This window comes from Larus michahellis, chromosome 7 (genome assembly GCF_964199755.1).
Source record: "Larus michahellis chromosome 7, bLarMic1.1, whole genome shotgun sequence".
Classification (NCBI taxonomy): domain Eukaryota; kingdom Metazoa; phylum Chordata; class Aves; order Charadriiformes; family Laridae; genus Larus; species Larus michahellis.
The window spans coordinates 34,264,167-34,284,923 of record NC_133902.1 but is presented as its reverse complement, the minus strand read 5'-3'; positions in this window follow the sequence as shown (position 1 = coordinate 34,284,923).

The following is a 20,757-nucleotide window of genomic DNA, read 5'->3' as shown; positions in this document are numbered from 1 at the left end:
TAAACCCGTGATGAAGAGCCGGTAGGTGCACGTTCAGGCTTTTGACGTTCAATGAAATGTTACACCCCACTATTTCCCTGGTAAAGCAGGAACTTCCATACGGAAGAAAAGTGACGAGTGAACACAAAGTTCTTTTAAGGGATGCCGTATTTTGTTTGTCCCAGATAAAAAAAGCACCACAGGTATGGATCCCAACGGTGACATCCAGATGGAATTTGTGGCTCAGTCACATTACATTGATAATACCTTCAGGGAAAGGGTTTTGTGCCAATGGACCTATTGTACCAGAAGGAACAAGAGAAAGATCTGATTGCTACACACCTTATAGCCATCATCCTTCTTGCTGCCTACAGCTATCTGGGCATGCACATGATGGCTTCCTGCTTGCTTTGCATCAGCAGGAAGGCCAGCAGTGCCATAAGGACAGCCTGGGGATCTCCCCCACCCCTTTGCAGGGTCTCAACCAAGGAGTTCTCCACCACCTGGTGCTCCTGCACCGCAGCAGCATGGTATTTCTGTGCCTCCTGCCAGCAGAACCAAACCCTGCATCACAGCCGGGCTGCAACCTCACCTCATCTCTGGCAGCACCTCTAGATGAGGTGTGTGTGTTTTGGATGGGAAACGGAAATGGGGGAAAAACGATATGTGAGGAGAGAACTAGGCTCAGAGGAGATGAGTAAGGGCAGCAGTTCTCCAGAAACATACCTGGGGGCCACTGCGGAGACAGCGGGTGAGGTGGTCGGGATGTCTCCAGCTCCGTCCCTCTGCAGCTTTACCCCATGGTCTGCAAGGGACCAAACTGGCAGTGTGCTGAGGCCAGCATAGGAATAAACTGCTTTTAAAAATGCTCTGATGCTTTGTTCCTGGAGATTTATTTTCTGTTTTCACTGATATCAATCACACATAGCAAGAGACTTTTGTGGACCCAAAATTAAAGCAAAGCAGGGCCGTTACATGCCTTTTTTTTCCTTGAAAAATTGTTTTATATCTGAGACTTCTCAGGAAGAGAAAGCGCCATAAAAATTTTATGTATACATTAGAATGTTAAAAGCACTGTAGTAACAAGCCCTGTGTTTTAAATAAAATATAAGTACTGAATCCCATATTAGGAGTGTTCTAGCGGAGCCTCAAAGGCTCACTCTAAAAATTAAGGACCACTAGCTCTAAACCCAAATAAAATCCAGGGAGCTGGGAATACCAGAGGGATTAACAGCAATAGTGTTGCATACGCAATGAGCTCAAGTGATCACAGGTGAATGATTCACCCAAACACAGACTGTATTTGGAAGCTGCACATAGCCCTCTGTGGGGGCCAGCAGAGCAGTGGAGCAGACCAGGCTCCAAGGTGCCCTCATCACTGAGCGAAGCAGAGGAGATGCAGAGTCCCCAACCTTCTGCCAGTTTCCTGCTGTCCTTGCATGGCCCTGCCCCACTGCTCCACCATCCACCAGTGACCCTTTGTCCAGCCCCAAAAGACTCTCCTTATTCACACCGGGTCTTCTCCAGTTCTGTGTTCTTCCGTCACCTTCACAGTGCCTTGCGTCAGATCCCTTCAGGGTGCTGCAGCCCGTTCCCTACGGGGGAAAGGGCAAGAATTGGTGCTAGCTGCCATGTGCACTTCACACTGGCATGGCAGCACTCTAGAGCAAGACCATGGGTTTTACTGGTGTTATTCTGGATTTGTACTTGTGTAACTGAGGTCAAAATTTGACACAAGTAAACCTCCAAGTGAGTTATGTATAGAAATACTAAGAATTGCTCTCTAAGCAATTCTCACCAGTCATGTATATTAGACCTGTAGCTGGAAATTTAGGTTACTTTTTGTAAGTGGACTGTATGTTGTCTAGTGTACTGGTATCTACGGCCTGACTCTCCCAGTTTATCCTTTCCCTATCAGTTATCCCTCTGCAAAAGAACAGCTAAGTGGACCTAGAAGCAGACCATTATAATCCGACAGGATTTTATCTCCATTTTATATTCTTTCTCCACAAGCACAAACCACAAAAATTTTAGGGAGTCAGGATTACATGGACTACATATGCAGTGCTACACAACACTGCTTTTACTAAGTGATACGATAACTGTTCTAGCCCTTTGTTAATCAACAGTCAAAGAACAACAGACAAAAGATGCTTCAATCAGCAGAAAATTCATTACCCAAAAAATAAGCACGAAGAAGAAAATACTTAGTACTGTGCTTTCCTTCGGTTCCTTTTGTTAAAATTTTAATGACACATTCCAAATGTCTAAAACATTTATGAAAAACATGGGAAGCTATAATCTGCATACTTTTCTTTTAGGGCTCTTTAACAGATCTTCTAAGAAGTCCCAGAGATGTTAGCCAACCCATTATGTGTAATGAATCTTGGCATGAAACAACAGCACAGCAGCAGCAACACATGAAGCAGGCTATACCATAAATTATCTCAAATACAAACCAAATTCCCCTTGTTTATCATGTATATAAAGCACCAGCGTTCAAGATTCCCTCCAGAAGTGCTGGACTGTGTGTAATATTACTCATAGCATAACAAGGTCTAGTTCTGTCATTGAAATTGGTTCTTTCCTCAGATGATAAAGTGCAGACACGTAGCGATAGGAAGGCTGTCCAAAGAAATAAAAATATCAACAGGTTTAACAAAAAGTCTGGGGCAACTGCGTGAAGAGGTGAGCAAGTGCCACCACAGATCTTTTTGAAGTATTTAAGTCACGAAGCCTGACTGAAGTTCTTCGCTGCTGCAGCACTTTGTAGCCCTGCTGACCTCAATGCTGAGAACACGTTGATTAAGAGTAACTCGAGAATATAGCAGAGAACGTGCAAAACCCACCATTCTGCATGGACATCCATTTACATTACAAGCAATGCCACTTGGTACCAGTATTCAGCTGCCTTCACTACCTCCAAGAAGGAATCCATACCTGTGTGTCTGGGAAACTGATAAACCTGGTTATGAAAACAGCCTGTTGTAGCACAACCCTATCTGCTTCAGCGATGCAGAAATCATCACACAGAGGTTCTAAGGGGTGATCAAAATCTCCGTGAACCAGAACACAGGCCTGGAAGCCACAGAAATGCAGAAGCAGAGAGATTGCTCAACAGGGAGCTCCCGCCTTGAGTCCCGCAGGCGCATAGCTTTAGGCAGGCAATGCTGACAGGGTGCTCTGCCAGAAGTTTAGCTATGGTTTGTAAATGTATTTACATAGAAATACAATGGAAACCTCATCCTTTATGTGTTGCATTTGCACATCAAATATTGTTGGTTTGGTGGGATCTTTCTGATTTTATTTCAGCAATCCAGGTTTCTCTGCTTTTTTAAATGGTATGACTGGAAAACTGTAGGTTAGCTGATTTTCCCTAGCCGCCTAAGCTATAACGTTATGCTGGTGCAATCAAAACTGCGTACTCTTCCCAATGTGATCTTGAGGTAGAGGCTCATCCAGCTCAGGAAGGAGAGCTCCCTTCCCCAGGAACGAGGTGGAACCAATGTTATTTGGGAAATGTATGACCCTGCACAAGCTTTGCTGCCCTGAAGTGGTCAGAGTTTTATGCTTTGGATGCACATTATGCTTTCGATGACTGAAGAGCGATCCAGAGACACTGGATGTGAAACCTGCCACCAGGGTAGGTGGCTCCTCTGGAAGTCAGTTCTACAGTACAAGGAAAATGGAAGCATTTCTTTATCAGGTTCCTTGAGAGAGAAAATTGTAATGAATTGAAAGCTCTTTGAGGTTTGCGATGTTGGAAACAATTCCTGGAGAGGAAGATATGAGTACGTTGTCAGAAAAAAGTCACTGAAAGGTATGGGATGTCTATTGAAGGTTTCCACAATATAGATCCACCAGCAGTACCATAAAGCGTGTGAATTTCTGTTTTTCCTACAAGCAAATACTGTGAACCATTATTGTGTACATTTACATGTACAGAATATTAATCTCCTAGTATCTATCATCTGTTTGCACACACACATACATGACAACCTGTTATAATTTAATTACAGTCAAATTTGAGCATCTGCAACATCCTTTTTGCTATTATATATATTTATATATTTTTTTAAAAGAATTCTTTTGTATGATCATTGCCAACTATTAAAAGTAATCCCATGGAGCAGCAATGTATGAAGCAGAAGCAGCAAATAAGAACATAGAAAATTTAAAGTATTTCCACAAGACCCATGCCACTTGGGTATTTGTTACTTCTTGTAGCTGAAAGATTCTGCCAGAATTTGTGTATAAGCCATGTTAGTTTTCCGTGGCAGGATTTGTACATAACAGCAAGTTTCTGGATCTTGTTAGCTCAGGGCAAAAAGTCATGCTTTGGAGCAGTTGCCCCAGCAGGAGGATAAAAGATGATGGTCGGTAATTACATCAGTTTTGCACTGTTGAGCAGATGTTCTTGCAGATAGATTTTGGCTGGCATTTACAGAACATTGCTAGTGAATCTCATGGTAGCATTGGAGGAATGCTGCTACAAGTGGATGGAGCTGCATGCTTGTAATAAGAAGATTATGAACAGAAGAAATAAATGAAAAGAAGAAACAAGCGAAAAGTGTACCTGCTAAACTACTTCAAAAGCTGGTTCTTGTTTTTTAAAAAGTTATATTTAATCTTGAGTAACCTGAATATGGGCCAGCAGATTTCGAATTTAGCTTAATAAGCTATATGCGGTACCAGTTTTCAATATCCAGAGAGGACATAATAGTCTGCATAAGGCCAAAATTAGAGAAATGGAAGGAGGAGATTCAGGGCTGGAGGGGCAGCAAAGTAATATAAAGCTAAGAATACTCCTTACCTGCGCGTGACTGACGGCAGCTTGAAGAAAACTGGACAGCAACCAAAAATACAAGGTAAAATTTGTTAGAAAGAGAACCCAGCTCAGCTCCAACAACTGACCTTACAGTGGTGGATGCTACATAGTTGGGAAAAAAGATTGTACTTACATCTTCATAGGCAATTCCAAATGTTTAAAATATTAACTAATTATTAACCAACATTATTCATCCCTGGGATGGAGGGGAATTATTTCGCTCACTATGTGACTGGAAAATGATTTGCTTAAGCCTGTGGAGCAACTCAGTAGCAAAAATGTAATTGTGGCTCAAGATCTCACACTTTCAACCCTGTGCTCAGCCTGTAGATAGGTTTCTGTGTAGGACATTTTAGGTGTTAAGCTCAGCATAAAAGGCAGAATGGTGAAAACATGCCACAATCTGGAAAATTCTAAGTATTTCTACCAAAACAAGCTCCTGAAGACTGAAAGCATTTTTAAATCGGCCAATTCAATGTATAACTTTCTCCAAATTTTTGTACGTTGAATGATGGAAATATGATATCACAACTAGAGCTGGGCTCCTGATTTGACTGTGCTTTGGGCTGTCAGCATGTCTGTTAATGGAAGGATTTATTGACAAGAAGTGTTTTAAAAACAGGGCATTTACAATTAGATTAGAATCCATTCCCCTTCATTTTACCTATCTGCAGGAATGCTGACTTTCAAAATACCCTCTTTCTTGCGCTGAGTGAATGATGCTAAAAAAAGCGACAAACCTGTCCCTACTGGCAGGTGCCAGCTTGCAGAATTAGATATGGGGCGCTCCTCTGTTTGCCCCTTTCCCCAACAGGAAAGGGACAAGACACTGCACAAAGTGTCAGATGAAGTTTCCTCTGCAATGCCAAGGGTATCTGGAGTAATAAAAGAGACTATGTTGTTACCAAAGATCTTGGTTCCAAGGGGGAAATTTGGTCCAATCTGGTCCAAATTACAATAAATTACAGAGGTTTCTTAAAACATTTAGGGCTAGTACATGCCTTGACTCCAGCTAAGGGTGGTGTTTACTGTACTCACTCCAGGACTGGTATTCCTCTCATGCAAAAGATCTGAATAAGAAGATGACTAGAGCAAGGTTGCTAGGAAAAGAAAGTAGCCAGAATGGGGAGAGACAAACCAGCACTCACTTGCATGTTAAAAACTTGATTTTTAAAAAGTAGATTAAAAACAAACCCCAAACACCTCTCTCAAATTATCTACTACTATTTTTTTTCTCCCAATTGTGAACTGTACTAGAAGACAAAATGGCTGAGGAGTGTGCTAAAGAGGGTATTGCTCCAGTGCCCACAGTGGGATTATGCTGGTTCACGGGGCTCTGGTCAGTGTAGGTTTCTAGAAGGATAGAGCAAGCAGCCCATAGGAGTCCCAGAGCTCACGGACTGCCATCTACTACCTGCGTCCTTTGGTTGGAGCTCCTCCTTCCCTTTGACTCTCTCTCTGAGGGTTGCAGGTCCTGAGCTGCCTAAAGACTTTTCCTGAACATCCCATGGCACCAGGAAGGCCATGCAGTCTTGCTGCGAAAAACTTCTCGCATATTTCTAAGCACAGTCTTGGAGGAAAGCGATGTGTGGTGTCACTGCCCACAATGCGTATTTGCCCAAACAGCTGGAAGAACAGAGAAAAATAATTGTCTCAAGCCTACACTCATATAATGAACTTTTTTTTTTCTAACGCGTCAGATTCCTCCACCTAGGGCATAATTTGGTCATCCCTAACTGCAAAGAGTATAGTTAGCCTTTGTAAACATGAAACACAAAAAGCAATGCAGCCATTCACATGGGTACTCCCTAATGCTGCTGTGACAATCTCATGGTCTCTCCTGGACTGTCCACTGGCAACGTGAGCTCATTCTGTCTTGCTTCTTTTCAACCCTCTTCAAGTGCATCGAAATGCAACTGGTTTAGTTTTCCTGGGAATCTATCCACAGTGTGAAAAGGAAGAAACGCAGTTCAGGGGGTAACACTTCAGGTGCCATACTGAAAAGCACCCCAAAGAAAACAAGAGGTTAAAGAACCAAAGAGAAAAGAGTAGGGTAAAGGGAAGGTGGAGGATACCTTGCTTTGAAAAGATAAAATGAGATCACCTTGGTTACGATGTGATCCACAGAAGAACCGTGTGCTCATGACCTTTTTTGAAGAAACAGTGCTCAATATACCGTACCATTGCCTATATTTGTAATAAATCAAATGACAGAAAAACAAATGTCACTTATTAGAACATTGAGGTTTACTGTTCAAGTGATTAACTGAGAATCATTTGTATGATTAAATGCTGGAAAATAATTTGCTTTCACTGTGAACCTATAGCATAGATCTCATTACACAGAAGTGCTGCATATTAGTTGAAGCAAATTAACATTCAAAGACTTTCTGGAGTGGCTGCTAATCACAGGCTGTTAATTACTGTCATTACATTCGACTGCTGAGGAGACTAACCGAGGAATCATTCTCATGATCTTGGTATTTGAAAGTGATCTTCACCAATAAAAACACGTCAGACACACAGAAATTGCAAATTGCTGAATTTGCTGACACAGTTGAAAATTACGCTGACTATAAGTACCCGTCTGGTGATAGATGCATTCTTGACACAGTTTCAGTGTTTGGACTTAGGAAATAATGAGTATCAATGTCCTAGCTAGGGAATATGCAAAGATGAAGGAGCCCTTTGTATCCTTAATTAAGGAAAGTAGTAGCAGAGCTCGTTCACAGATAAGTGACTGTACATAATAATCATGTATTTATGTGAGGGACTGTTATGCTATATTACTATAACAGCAATTAGGTTTTCACAAAACAGTTTTAATAAAAGGCATACTTACATAATAAATAAACAACTAATTTCCATGGCAGATTAATTATATACAGCTTAAAATGGTCACCATGCTAAGTGAAACCTATAGAGACAGATTCTTTTAAATGCAAATGTACAACTACATGCTTTATAAGTGAGCATATTCTTTACTTGTAAATCAGGCACATACACGCTTGAATTTGTGAAAGGATACCTGTGTATAAAGCAGGCTCATATGTGATTTTTACATGGAAGAAAGAGCCAAGCTTACTTTACTTGAAGGACTTCATAGGCCAGCCTAGAGACAGTCTCACCAAGAGAGGAGAGGCTCTTTTGAAAATGTCAGACACCCACTCAGACACCTGTAACCTGAAGATGTGAGAAATCTTCCCCATGGGGTCTTCTAACATCTTCATTTCTTAGCTTTATCTTTAGCAGATCAAGCTGAGGGCCTTACAGTAAAAAGAACAGGGAAGGGCTAGGTCTATTTCCATCCATATGGAGAGGAAAAAAAAAAAAGAGCATTAACATGCTTTCTCTGATACAGAATAGACCTAGAGAATTTAGAATTAATATATTGTTTATGCGGTTTTTTTCATGCAACTCTAAAAATCATGTTCATAGCATTGCCATTCCATAGCAAAGCCAGATGTTGTAGTATATTAATATTTCTTAAAAATAGGGTTTAACTCTTTTTCAGTTCATGAACTATCTGTTAAGACAACCATCTTCTTGAGTGTATTCATTATTAGCAGTGATTGTACTATAATGTAGAGAAATAATTCTTGATTAGTTGCTCGTTTGCAAAATAAATTTGTTGCAGGTACTCTATATTCCGGTTGATGGCATGCTGTAAATGCCAACAGGCTTTTCTGGGCAGAAAAAGGGTTACTGCTGTTCTGAGAAGATGATCACCTCGAGACAACATATTGAGATATTTTTGCATGCTACAAATGCTTAGGAATTCAAAAACTCAATTACATTTCAAAGAAATGCAACCTCTTGTTGGGTGTTATCAGTAACCTTCACAGGAGGGGGTACACTGGGAACAAAGGCTTACAAAAATGCATGCCAAAGCAGCATATAAATTCAGTAAGTCCTCCTTCAGAGTAAATTAATGTTCTGTATTGTCCATGCCCTGCTGATGGACAAATACAGATTAAAATCCAAATCCTGCCTTTGAATGTGCACACAGAGCTCCTGTTGTGCCCTAGTTAAATAAACACCGTTTATTTTCTGTAATTGATTGGCAATTTCTTCAAAGAGATTCTTTGAAAAGATTCTTGCTTTCCTGGCTACAAGGGAAACCTCTACTTCACCCACAAATGGTGCTCCAAGACTTAAGGGAGCTGATCTTAGAAGCTGAGATACTTAGCTATTTTGAGGTGGTGGTGGTGTTTTGGTTTGGTTATGGTTTGGTTGGAGGTTTTTTTGGGTCCCCTGCCCCTACCCTCCATTTATTTGGAGCAAAACATAAATAGTAACTTTCAACTCATCCCAGTGAAAAAGGGTCAGGTGATACTGGCATGATTTGACACTGCACCTGAAGTACTTTATTATCTACCAAATTAATGAAATCTGGGAATCTACATCTTTTATTTATGACAGTTCTCATAGGCATTGTAAGCCTTGCTGTGGGACACTGGTAACTAGAACCCATTTTAGCCTGATACAAGCCAGTACAATTTCGTTAAAGCCCATGAGGTAACTTTGAGTCACGTGCACAGTTTGGCCCATAGAGATAACACTATTGTATTACCAAAATATAGTTATTAAAATTAAAAAATGGGAGAGAATAAAAGATATAGACACTTTTTTCAAATGCTTTATAAACTGAGGATTAGCTGTGACTACTTCGCTCCTCCTAGGAAAGTCTGAATTACCTGTCCTTGGCAGGCTATGCAAGGATGACAATGTCAATCTATTGTAATTATTACAGATCTTGAACAGCAGCTCTGATTTGTCAAATTTGGATTTACACCACAGCCACAGCACTACTTGGATTAAATAATCCCAGAAAATGCTCTGCAAAGTAATTTTTTTTTCTCCTTAGGTTCATTGGACTAGTGCTTTTGAGGTCCACTGAGTCACTGTTAGAGATATTAAAAAATATTGATTGCATCTTCGGACAAAAAAGGGATGTTTTTTAAGCAACGTTTTTCCAGTTCTCAGGCAGCTATATCTGCTAAATTTACGAACATGCCTTTGTACATCACCATTATGTTTCAAAGTGGAATGTAAAGGTGTAGGTAAGAGTCTGAGGCATGACATCATTACAGTGCAAACCCTATCCATTTAGCATTTCATGTGAAAATAAAAGTGGTGTAAGCAGCCTCTGCCATTCTCTTTTTCTCTTCTGGAGACCTCCCACAAACCTAATCCTGACAGGCATTGGAAAGGGAGAACTTTCCACCTGCCGAGTTTCCTCCTGGTTTACAACACAACCAACTGTGAGAAGTCTCCAAAGCTCCAGCGTGGAGTTTCCCGTCTCCTTAACCTTTCCTGCAGGATTTCCTGTAGCAACAAGGATTTGGACCACACAGGTTTAGTAGGATTCAGTTCTTGTTGCTGCCAATATTTAGTGCTGCTAAGTAGGTGCAACAGAGTTCAGTTATAGAAGCACATAGATGGGAGAGACTTAAAGCATTCCCCTAATCCCACTCCCCAGCACTGAGGCTGTACGACATTTAGCTATGGCTGTGTCTAAACAGCTTCTGTACTGGTGACCCCTGAGAATCCAGAGCCTATTTAAAGGCCTGCAAGAGGTAACAAAGGCGAGGAAGCTGTTTTATCAGCAAGCTATATTCACTCCATGAGGGTCCACGCTTCTATCAGGTGATGAAGACTCGTAAAAATTGCAAAACATTGGAAGTTACTGCTCTTGATCATCCCTGAGAGACGTTTATCTCTCCTTTTCCAGAAATCTCCCAAGAAAAACTCTTGCACAGCCAAGTCTACTGTCTTTCTGTGTCTGGAGCTGTAAATTTTTTTTCCCTAATATGTGAACCTGCTTTGTACAAATGAAATAGAAGGTCTTTTTCTACTATCTAACCAGACATAATATATTCTGTGCTTGTGCTTTTGATTTCTTCATCGTAAGAGTAACTATAATTTTTTTAAGAGATAGATAATAAAAAAATTTCCCTGTTCTTAGTCTTTCCCTTGATTTGTTATGTTGCCATTACTGGCCAAAATAAGATCAAGCCACATTAATTAATATTTGCTATGGACTCAAGTAAGTAATCTGAAACACCTATTGAGATTTTCACCTACCACAGAAGATTACACTCCAGACACCTAAGCTGTCCCAGCTGTATTTTTCAGTAGGAGGTGCCTGGGGCAGTCATGCTCCCTCTTGAGATCCGAGTTACCTTCGGTCCTACTTACTGATGTAGAATCATAGAATCATAGAATCATAGAATTGTTGAGGTTGGAAGGGACCTTTAAGATCATCGAGTCCAACCTTTAGCCTACCCTGACAAGAGCCACTTCTAAACCATGTCCCTCAGTGCCCCATCTACTCTTTTTTTAAACACCTCCAGAGATGGTGAATCCACCACCTCCCTGGGCAACCTATTCCAATGTTTAATAACCCTTTCAGTGAAAAAATGTCTCCTAATATCTAATCTAAACCTCCCCTGACGTAACTTGAACCCGTTTCCCCTCGTCCTATCACTTGTCACCAGGGAGAAGAGGTCAGCCCCCATCTCTCTACAACCTCCTTTCAGGTAGTTGTAGAGGGTGATAAGGTCTCCCCTCAGCCTCCTCTTCTCCAGGCTAAACAACCCCAGCTCCCTCAGTCGTTCCTCATAAGGTTTGTCCTCCAGGCCCCTCACCAGCTTTGTAGCCCTTCTCTGGACACGCTCCAACACCTCAATGTCCCTCTTGTAGCGAGGGGCCCAAAACTGAACGCAGTACTCGAGGTGGGGCCTCACCAGTGCCGAGTACAGGGGGATGATCACTTCCCTAGTCCGGCTCACCACACTATTCCTGATACAGGCTAGGATGCTGTTGGCCTTCTTGGCCACCTGGGCACACTGCTGGCTCATATTCAGCCGGCTGTCAACCAACACCCCCAGGTCCTTTTCCGCCGGGCTGCTTTCAAGCCACTCTGCCCCAATCCTGTAGCGCTGCATGGGGTTGTTGTGTCCCAAGTGCAGGACCCGGCATTTGGCCTTGTTGAACCTCATACCATTGGTCTCAGCCCATCGGTCCAGCCTGTCCAGATCCCTCTGCAGAGCCAACCTACCCTCAAGCAGATCAACACGCCCGCCCAGTTTAGTGTCATCTGCGAACTTACTGAGGGTGCATTCAATCCCTTCATCCAGATCATTGATAAAGATATTAAAGAGAACCGGCCCCAGCACCGAACCCTGGGGGACACCACTTGTGACTGGACACCAACTGGATTTAACTCCATTTACCACCACTCTCTGGGCACGGCCATCCAGCCAGTTTTTTACCCAGCGAAGAGTACACCTGTCCAGGCCATGAGCAGCCAGTTTCTCCAGGAGAATGCTGTGGGAAACAGTGTCAAAAGCTTTGCAAAAATCCAAGTAGATAACATCCACAGCTTTTCCCTCATCCACTAAGTGGGTCACCTTATCATAGAAGGATATTAGGTTAGATAGGCATGACCTGCCCTTCACAAACCCATGCTGACTGGGCCTGATCACCCTGTTCTCCTGCATGTGCCGTGTAATGGCACTGAGGAGGATCTGTTCCATGACCTTCCCAGGCACCGAGGTCAGACTGACTGGCTTGTAGTTCCCCGGATCCTCCTTCCGGCCCTTCTTGTGGATGGGTGTCACATTTGCTAACCTCCAGTCAGCTGGGACCTCCCCGGTTGTCCAGGACTGCTCATAAATGATACCAAGTGGCCTGGCGAGCACCTCCGCCAGCTCTTTCAATACCCTTGGGTGGATCCCATCCGGCCCCATAGATTTGTGCACCTCCAGGTGCTGAAGCAGGTCCCTCACCATTTCCCTTTGGATTAGAGGGGCTTCATTCTGCTCCCCATCCCTGTCTTCTAGTTCAGGGGTCTGGGTGCTCAGGGAACAACTGGTCCTACTGCTGAAGACTGAGGCAAAGACTTCATTAAGTACCTCAGCCTTTTCCTCATCCTTGGTCACTATGTTGCCAGCCCCATCTACTAGAGGACAGAGAATATTTAATATAATATTTAAATTAATATTTAATGTATTCGCTATCTGCTCCCAAACCTCCGACACATGTTTCAAACCAGGCTCTGCACATGGAGACACAAACCAGCCGATCCCTTCACAGCTTCCCCGACTGGAGAATTGTCTGTCTGTGACCACAGGGATGGCACTGGGGCGTCTGTAGGTAATCAAGACGAGCCAGTCTCATCAAAATGCCCAGTAGTGCCTCCGCTTACTCAAATTGAATCCTAACCATTTCGCACAACTGAACTACCCATCTTCTTGTCTCATTTACAGCTCTGCTGCAGGCTGCCTGTGTTGTGCAAGGCTTTGTCCTTACTAAAGATCTAGCAGGGACAGTGACCCTTCTTTCCAGGGTGGTGGAAGCATGCTCAATCCGCCCAACATATGCCTGGTTACCGTGACATGTGACATTTAGAAGAAACCAACCTTGTTGCCCTTTTGATCCATCCTTTATTCACATGGAAATATTTTCTAGTTCACTTGCCTTGTATATTAAATCAACAAAGTAGCCAATAATGTTTAAAACACAGCAACTTTCTTCTTAAACATCAAATTGTATATTATTCAAATGCCCAGCAGATTAACAGCAAATTAAAATGAAAAATATCAAGTTGTAGAACATGAAATATATTTGCATGTGTTAAATGGTTTCTTGATCGCATTGGAGTCTCTGCTGGAGTACTCTCCTAACAGAGTTCAAGCAATTAAACACTATTTCTTTCTGCATAACCATAAGTTATATGTCCTTTTGGTTAAACGTGATTTTTGTGGGATGTAGTTATCCAGATTGTCCTCAGTAATAAATCTGCTCCTGCATAATTGATTAAATAACTGTTTGCCAGTTCATCTCGTTAAAATACATCCATTCGTTTTTATAAGCATGGATGACCTTGGAGAATGGAAGCCAGGAAGGCCAACAACAGGGTGACAGAGGGTGACAGCCGAACGCACACACAGAAGGGACCTGCCTCGTGTAATCCTTGCATTGCAAGCAAAACCCTGCCTGGCAAAGGCAGAGGTGTTGCCCAGGAAAAGCTTTAAGCGGGGACCCTGAGTCAGGCGGTTTGAGGACTGCAGAGCAGGCGGTCAGCTGCAAACACACGCAAAACGCTTCGGTCAGCTCAGGGCACTTCCCGAACATACGAATCAATGACAATTAAAGCGGATTATGAAAAAGCAATAGTAGATAGCTAAGTCTTTATGTGATTTAATTGAGCTAAAGGTGCAGTTCTTCCCACGTGCTGGTGGGTTAGAGATTACTGTAACTCTAAGGAGGCATAGTCTCTCCTTTCCTGGGGACCTTTGAACCTGCTCCTGATGGGAGATCACATAATGTCTGGGGAGGGGGGTGTCTATTATTGAGACTCCCCGGTTGCTGCAGACACAGTAACTCAACTGCCCATGCTCAGACAAGACGTATTGCTGTAGCAACTCTTGTAATTTTTTAGGATACTTTGGGTCAGATTCTATGTGTTTTGATTGATGAGCCTTCTTCTGAAAATCATTTTACAAGAATCCAAAGGCCACAAGCGTTGCCTGAAAGTATAAACTGGGTGAGGACAGATGTCCATCTGTATCTGTACTTCCTCTATAACAGCTCTGGTTCTTTAGGAAGAGAATATAAAATATAAGATACGTGCAGAGTCATTTTTCCTCAGCTATATTAACCTAGTTTCCAGTAATCAGCTGTTTATGGTCTCATTGTATTGAATGTTTTGTCTGGGTCACTTCATTTAATAATTACCAAGTTGCTAATATCTATGAATTTGTCTGTTCGCTTTTAAAAATCATTTATAATTTTGGCCTCCAGGATATCCTGTGGCAATGAGTTCCTCAGGACCATTGCTATTTGTACTTGACAAGGCTCTGCCAGTCCAAAGAGTCTGACCCATTGTCTTGATGTAATCTTGCTTGAAATCAAACCACAAGAACAGAGAACAGTAACAGCGCTACAGAACCTATCATATGATAGCAGTATATTTAAGAGAGGTAATTTGCAGAAAGAGCTAAAAATAACTAGGCAGTTAGCACAAGGTTTCCAATAGAAGAATTATATGTACACTTTCGGAAGTAAGAGGAGTGAGTTTTCACATTTATGAATGAATGCCACTGTGCAAAGCCAGGTACAAAAGCAAATAAAGTTAAAGGTTCCCTGCTGCAACACAGCAAAATTAGTGAAGTGCTTTCAGCACAGAAATAACAAACGTGCTGAGGGCTTTTGGCTGCAGGAAGAATTCTGTTTCTGGAGGTCTGCAAAAGCTGCAAATGCTTGAAGAATATCACATGGAAAATGAATTGCGATTAACCAGCTAGAGATTATTTCAAAGCAAAAAAAGGTCTGAACAGTTCCATAAAGATACTGAAAGAAAGCTTGAGGATGACATGGCAGGCGACGATCTGAAGAGATTGCTACTATGAGATGCTAAACAGAATTCCACAATAAATCAAATCCGCAACCGGATATTTGAACTCAACAGTGTCTTTCTAAACATAAACTCGGGAAATTGAAATAGCAGAAATAACCTACAAATCAAATAGATATAGGGAGAGGAGTGTCATTGCCTATTCCAGTCAATAACTACTCCCTCTTATCAGTGATCAAATTATTTAGCAATGCAAATGGTGACATTAAGGAGCCAACACAACCGGAGGGACGCTGTGGTCACTAACAGCTACGTCATTTTCCACCGGCACACAGAATTGCAAACCTGAGATCTGAAACCTGAGATCTGCAAAACTGGATCTGATAGGTTTTGTGTGTGTTCAAGTATTTAATCACTGAGGCAAAAACTTATGAAAGCACCAACATTATATCCAAATGGCACGGGCAATGCATTATGGATTAGGAATTGGAGTTATATACACGGTAAATCAGTACAGAACTACCAGCAACTGATGCCAGGAGAACTCAGAAATCAAGCAGGAGTACGCGGGCTCAAGTATACTGCTTTATTAAAGTGGACCTGATTGCCCTGAGTGAGTATCCTCTACAAACAAGGATTTCTGGAAACTGGCAATCTACCACACTTGGCATCACAACAGAGAAATACACCCCTGTACGGAAATGAGAGGAAGACCTTCATTGCTAAGAAAGGAGCCCAGGTTCCTAAATTACCCAGACTTCAGAGCTAAGTGACAATGGCACTGAACTGCAGCGGCAGCTGGGAATGGTGGGAGAGAAAAAGGCCAAAGCAGGGGACAAAGGCAAATGCAAGTTTAGAGGACGCAGCAACAGTTTGTCAACATCTCTGTCAACTTTTCGAGATGCAATTCTTCATCTTCATAATGAGACGCAACCTCAACGCATGGCATTTTCTCTGTGGTGGGCTCACTCTTTCTCCCCAAATACTTCAATGACCCTTAGTCTGTCACTGGAAAGCTACCAATCTGTCAGTCACAACCTCTGATGTCTCACCAGTAATTCTTCCTCTTGCTTTCCAAAAGCAATTGCTGCATTCGCACCGCTCGCAGCAAATCAATCTCTGCCTTCTGCCAGCTCACCGACTGCTTTCAGTGCCTCCCGGCCCATCTCCTCCTCCCATGCCACCCCTCCGCTCACTGGCGACAGCCTTCCCGAGTCCCCACCACCAGCACTGCATTGCTCTTAGACTCTTTGGATGGATCTTAACAAAGCTTTTCAGTTGCTACCCTGCGGTCCTAATAGCACTCTTTCCCCTTCACTGCCATACAGAAGGTAGAAAGGAAAACACAAACAATTTCAGTGCCAGCGTGGAGAATGACATTTCAAAGAAGCCTGTAGCAGATATTTGTATGACAGATACCTCACAGTCATTCAGAAATCTCCTTTACTGTATGGTGTAATTATAGCATTTTTATGGAATTATTAGGAGCAATTCCATATAGTTTTGCTGCCTGCAGAGTGCAGCAAAAACCACACTGTCCGAATCTGAGTTGGGCTAGTCCTTGCTCGCTTCCATAATCTGTGGTCACCTCAAGCAGGGAAGGGAAACTGGCTCACCTCATCTCGCCAGCTGTTTTCCCTTCATCTTAACTCATCCTTGTGAGCCGACATGCTACACAAAGCAGCAATCCCCACCCACCTGCAAAGCAGCAAGAATAACTTAATCCAATGGGCACATGTCAGCGTGCTTTGCAAAGAAGGCCTGCCTAACTCAGGGGGGGAGTCCAAACCACAGAGACTGGAGGAAACTTGCCACGCAGCTGGCAGTGGCAAGCAAAGCCCCAAATCCACACCTCCAGACTCAGCTCACAGGTCTTCCCCAGGACATGAAAGTGCAGCACTGGGTTTGTTTTCTTTCAGCTTTCCAATGCAAACACATGAATAAGGTGACAGTGACAGGGAAGCGCAAGGGAGTTTTCTAGCTCCTTATTAATCTCAATGCACATTTAGAGTGAATAACAGCCTCGCCATATGCATGCAAAATCTAGAAGACATACAACTAGTAAAGTCAGGCTGATGTGAACGGTACAAAGACTCTTATTTCAAAGAGGTCACACCAGATTTAGCAAGATTACTTCAGTCTTTCCTGGGTTTTTTTTGGTAACTTTTCCCCTTTCTTTTCTTGCTCCAGTAATTCTAATGAATATGCGTGTGCATATGTAGGATATGCTATTTCAGTCATCTTCGTAGTACAGTAAGTTACAAACGTGGGTCCTCCCCGCCAAAATCAGAAAAACGTGTGTGGTACCTTTTCTGCTTTGAACGATAGGCCTGCAGCACTAAGCAGGTAAATGTTTCCTGGTGGGAGCAGTATTTTTCCTGTGGCTGTGCGCTGCTGGAATGTTTATCTTTGCTCGAGTTGCCTGGCTATTGCAAAGCTACTTGAAATGATTCATGGGTCTGACAGATGTCTGGTACAGCTGGATGTGTCCTTGATTATCCCAAAAGTCTGGACAACGCTGTCATTCACCATTGCCCAAATTATCTCTGTATTGACTGCAGAAGCCTTTGTGACAGTACTGTAATGGCTAATTACCCAGGATACCTTTGATACTTACTTTATAGTGGTTTAGAAGAGTTAAAAAAAGAGAAAGAACTGGAGCAAAAACATACCAGTGAAAATTGTATCCTTATATGTTCCAAAACAATATATGCTTTCGCCTACATGAGAATATGCTGCATGGGCTAATTAAATTCAGGCTGTCCTTTTAAAATGGACAGATTTCCAGCGAAATAGATAAGGAGGAAATGTAAAGAATCCTGACAATGATAAATCATGGACAATAGAAGGAGCTATTAGCCAGGAGAGAATTGTATGTACAACATTCTTGAAAAAAAAGATGATGAGCAGCCATTTGCCTGCTTTATATGTTGCTGAGAAAATAACATGTTCTGCTTAGCAGATAACAAAAAGCGGCATGGGTAGCGATGCTAAATACATATATGGCTATCTCGGAGAACTGCCTGTAAGGAGGCATGAAAGCAGAGATCTCCTTTCCCTGTGCTATCAGTTAATATGTTTGGAAAAATACAGTTTCTGCAAAGCAGAAATATATTTAAGAAACAGGGTGAAAGAAGATAGAGTACAAAAATCTCAACTTAGTGAAGACAAGGTCTTAATGACAACTCAGATGAAAAATTACAGCAAATCTCTGCTTTTTAGGGCTGTGTCTCTCCTCATGACTCAGCCTAGGTCCAGACTGGAAAAGCATGCATCAGCCATTTCCCCCCGAATTTCAAACAATTCAGAAATTGTCCAAGATCTACAACTCAGGTTGCTCCCAGGAAGTCAGTGATGACATCCCCATTGGCTTCAGTGGAGGAAGGATTTAATTTCCAGAACCAAACCTTCCAGTTCAGGCCTACATGCCACGTATACTGAACTGGAAGATGCCAGCCCACTGCCTTCTGTGGTGGGGAACAGCCGATTCAGTCCAGACACCAAATTAGAGTTAGATGACCCAAATGAATCTGCCTGATATTCCCTTAGTGATGCCAGCGCACAGAACAGAAAAAGAAAGATCACGCTTTTGATCATGCATTTATCTTGCATCTTATGTATCCTTGTTACCTCACTGTAAATAATATATTTTTTAGAAGGTGATGAATTATTGACCAGAACATTTGGATATCACTTCAGATAAAAATAATGGGTAATTAACTCTCTTTGTAACTCAGAACTGAAAAGTCAAACTCCAGTGAATTAAATACTGAGAACCTTGCATTTTCCTTGTTTGTCAGGTCCTTCGAAGAGCTTACGTTTTTTGCAGGTATAGCTGTTATATGAAGTCGTTCACTTAAAATATATCTATTCATTAAAAAAATGACAAATAGAATGTTTGCTGTTTAAAATACAAGGCTCATCCATTCATCTTATTTGAGTAGAAGATCACATGCTGTTACTTATATTTCTTACTATAATAGTATAGTTTTTACAATTAGAGTTCTGCTACTGTTACTTACATCTCAAAAAAATTTCTTTTTATGACTCATTTAAAATTTCCTTACCTTTCATTAACAGCGGAAGTGTGTCTATTTGTCAGTCCGCTACAATACCTGTAAAAATCAAGAAACAAGAATTCAGTAATAGTACTGGAGGAGCAAACCACAGACAATCATGGGAAAATATTCTCCACCTTTTCGCATGGTTATGGTACTGCAAATGGAAAGACAACATATTAAACATGGAACAAAATGGAAACATGTTTTCTAGTCCCATTGCTCAAGATTCTGAAGGCTCAGACACAACTGCACACAGGTAAATTAGATTTCCAGTTCTTGCAGTGTGAACTAAATTCTGACTGCTGCAAAATCTTGCAACACTAAGTTTGTTACGAGGCAGGACAAATGTTTGGTAGTGTAGTCCCACCGATTCTGTGCAGCAAGGTGTGTGTCAGCTAAGGACCTGCCCTGACAACACATATTTTAAACTTATAATAAGCATTAGAAATGTTTGGTTAGAATAAAACAATCTAATCAAAATAATAACTTGTGTTGATTTTAATTTTAACATTGCACCTTGAAGACATACAAGGGAGTCGCGTGTATAAATGAAAACTATCAGAAAAATGAGAAATAAAAATTCAAGTACAAATTAATTCTTCTGCTAGAAATATAGACTCTCTCATGCAGTCCTTTTGAACTGAGGGGTCAGGAACAGACTCATTTCTGAAATTTGCTCTTTCAGATAACTAAACAAAATGGGTCATGCTGGGAATACACAAAACCTCAAGAATGTTTAACACCAATTATATTTGGTGACAGGTTTTGCAGTGCCTTAGATTTCATCTCTGAGCTTCCCAATGCTTTTTGAACAATCAGATTGCATGGTATAATGACTGATTACTTAATTTGGGGCCATACATATCTCACGTAACAGGCTGAGATGAGTTTCAGTCTTGCAAGATGTCCTTGAATTCAACAGGTAGGAGCAAGGCATCGACTGATGGTGTCCTGATGTGGAAATGTATTGAAAATGTGAAAGCTTTTTTCTGTGAATCTTCTGAAAAGGTTTAAATTTAAAAAAAACTAAACACTTATATACTTTACATTTTATGCAACTCATCAAGACCATCTACACTGCCGTGGCTGGGGCAGGACAGATCAGCAGGAAAGGGTGGCACAGAGTAGCGCTCTGCCCATCCTCAGCCCTTCAGCCCACTCTTGGTCACACACGTGGCACAGAGATACCTCCACAGCAGGTACTGCCCCTCGTGTTTCAGTACCTCTTTCTTTTATTCTAAATTACTGTTTACTTTTAAGATACATTTTATATTAAAATTCCATGCCTGCAGTACTAGGGAAGAAATGCTTGATAGATTCACTGGCCAGGTATCTGAGGAGTGCGCGTTCCCTGCTTTGATTGAACTTTTCTGCTGAATCTTTGTGCCATGATTTTCAAGAAACCACATATTTTAACTTCTTGTGCCTGAAGCACTTCAGAAGAGTTTGGGAGAGAAGATCCATAGCACTTTCTGAAAAGGCTGTGTCTGGGACTCCCAAACTCTCACTCTTGCTTCTTCCTAGTC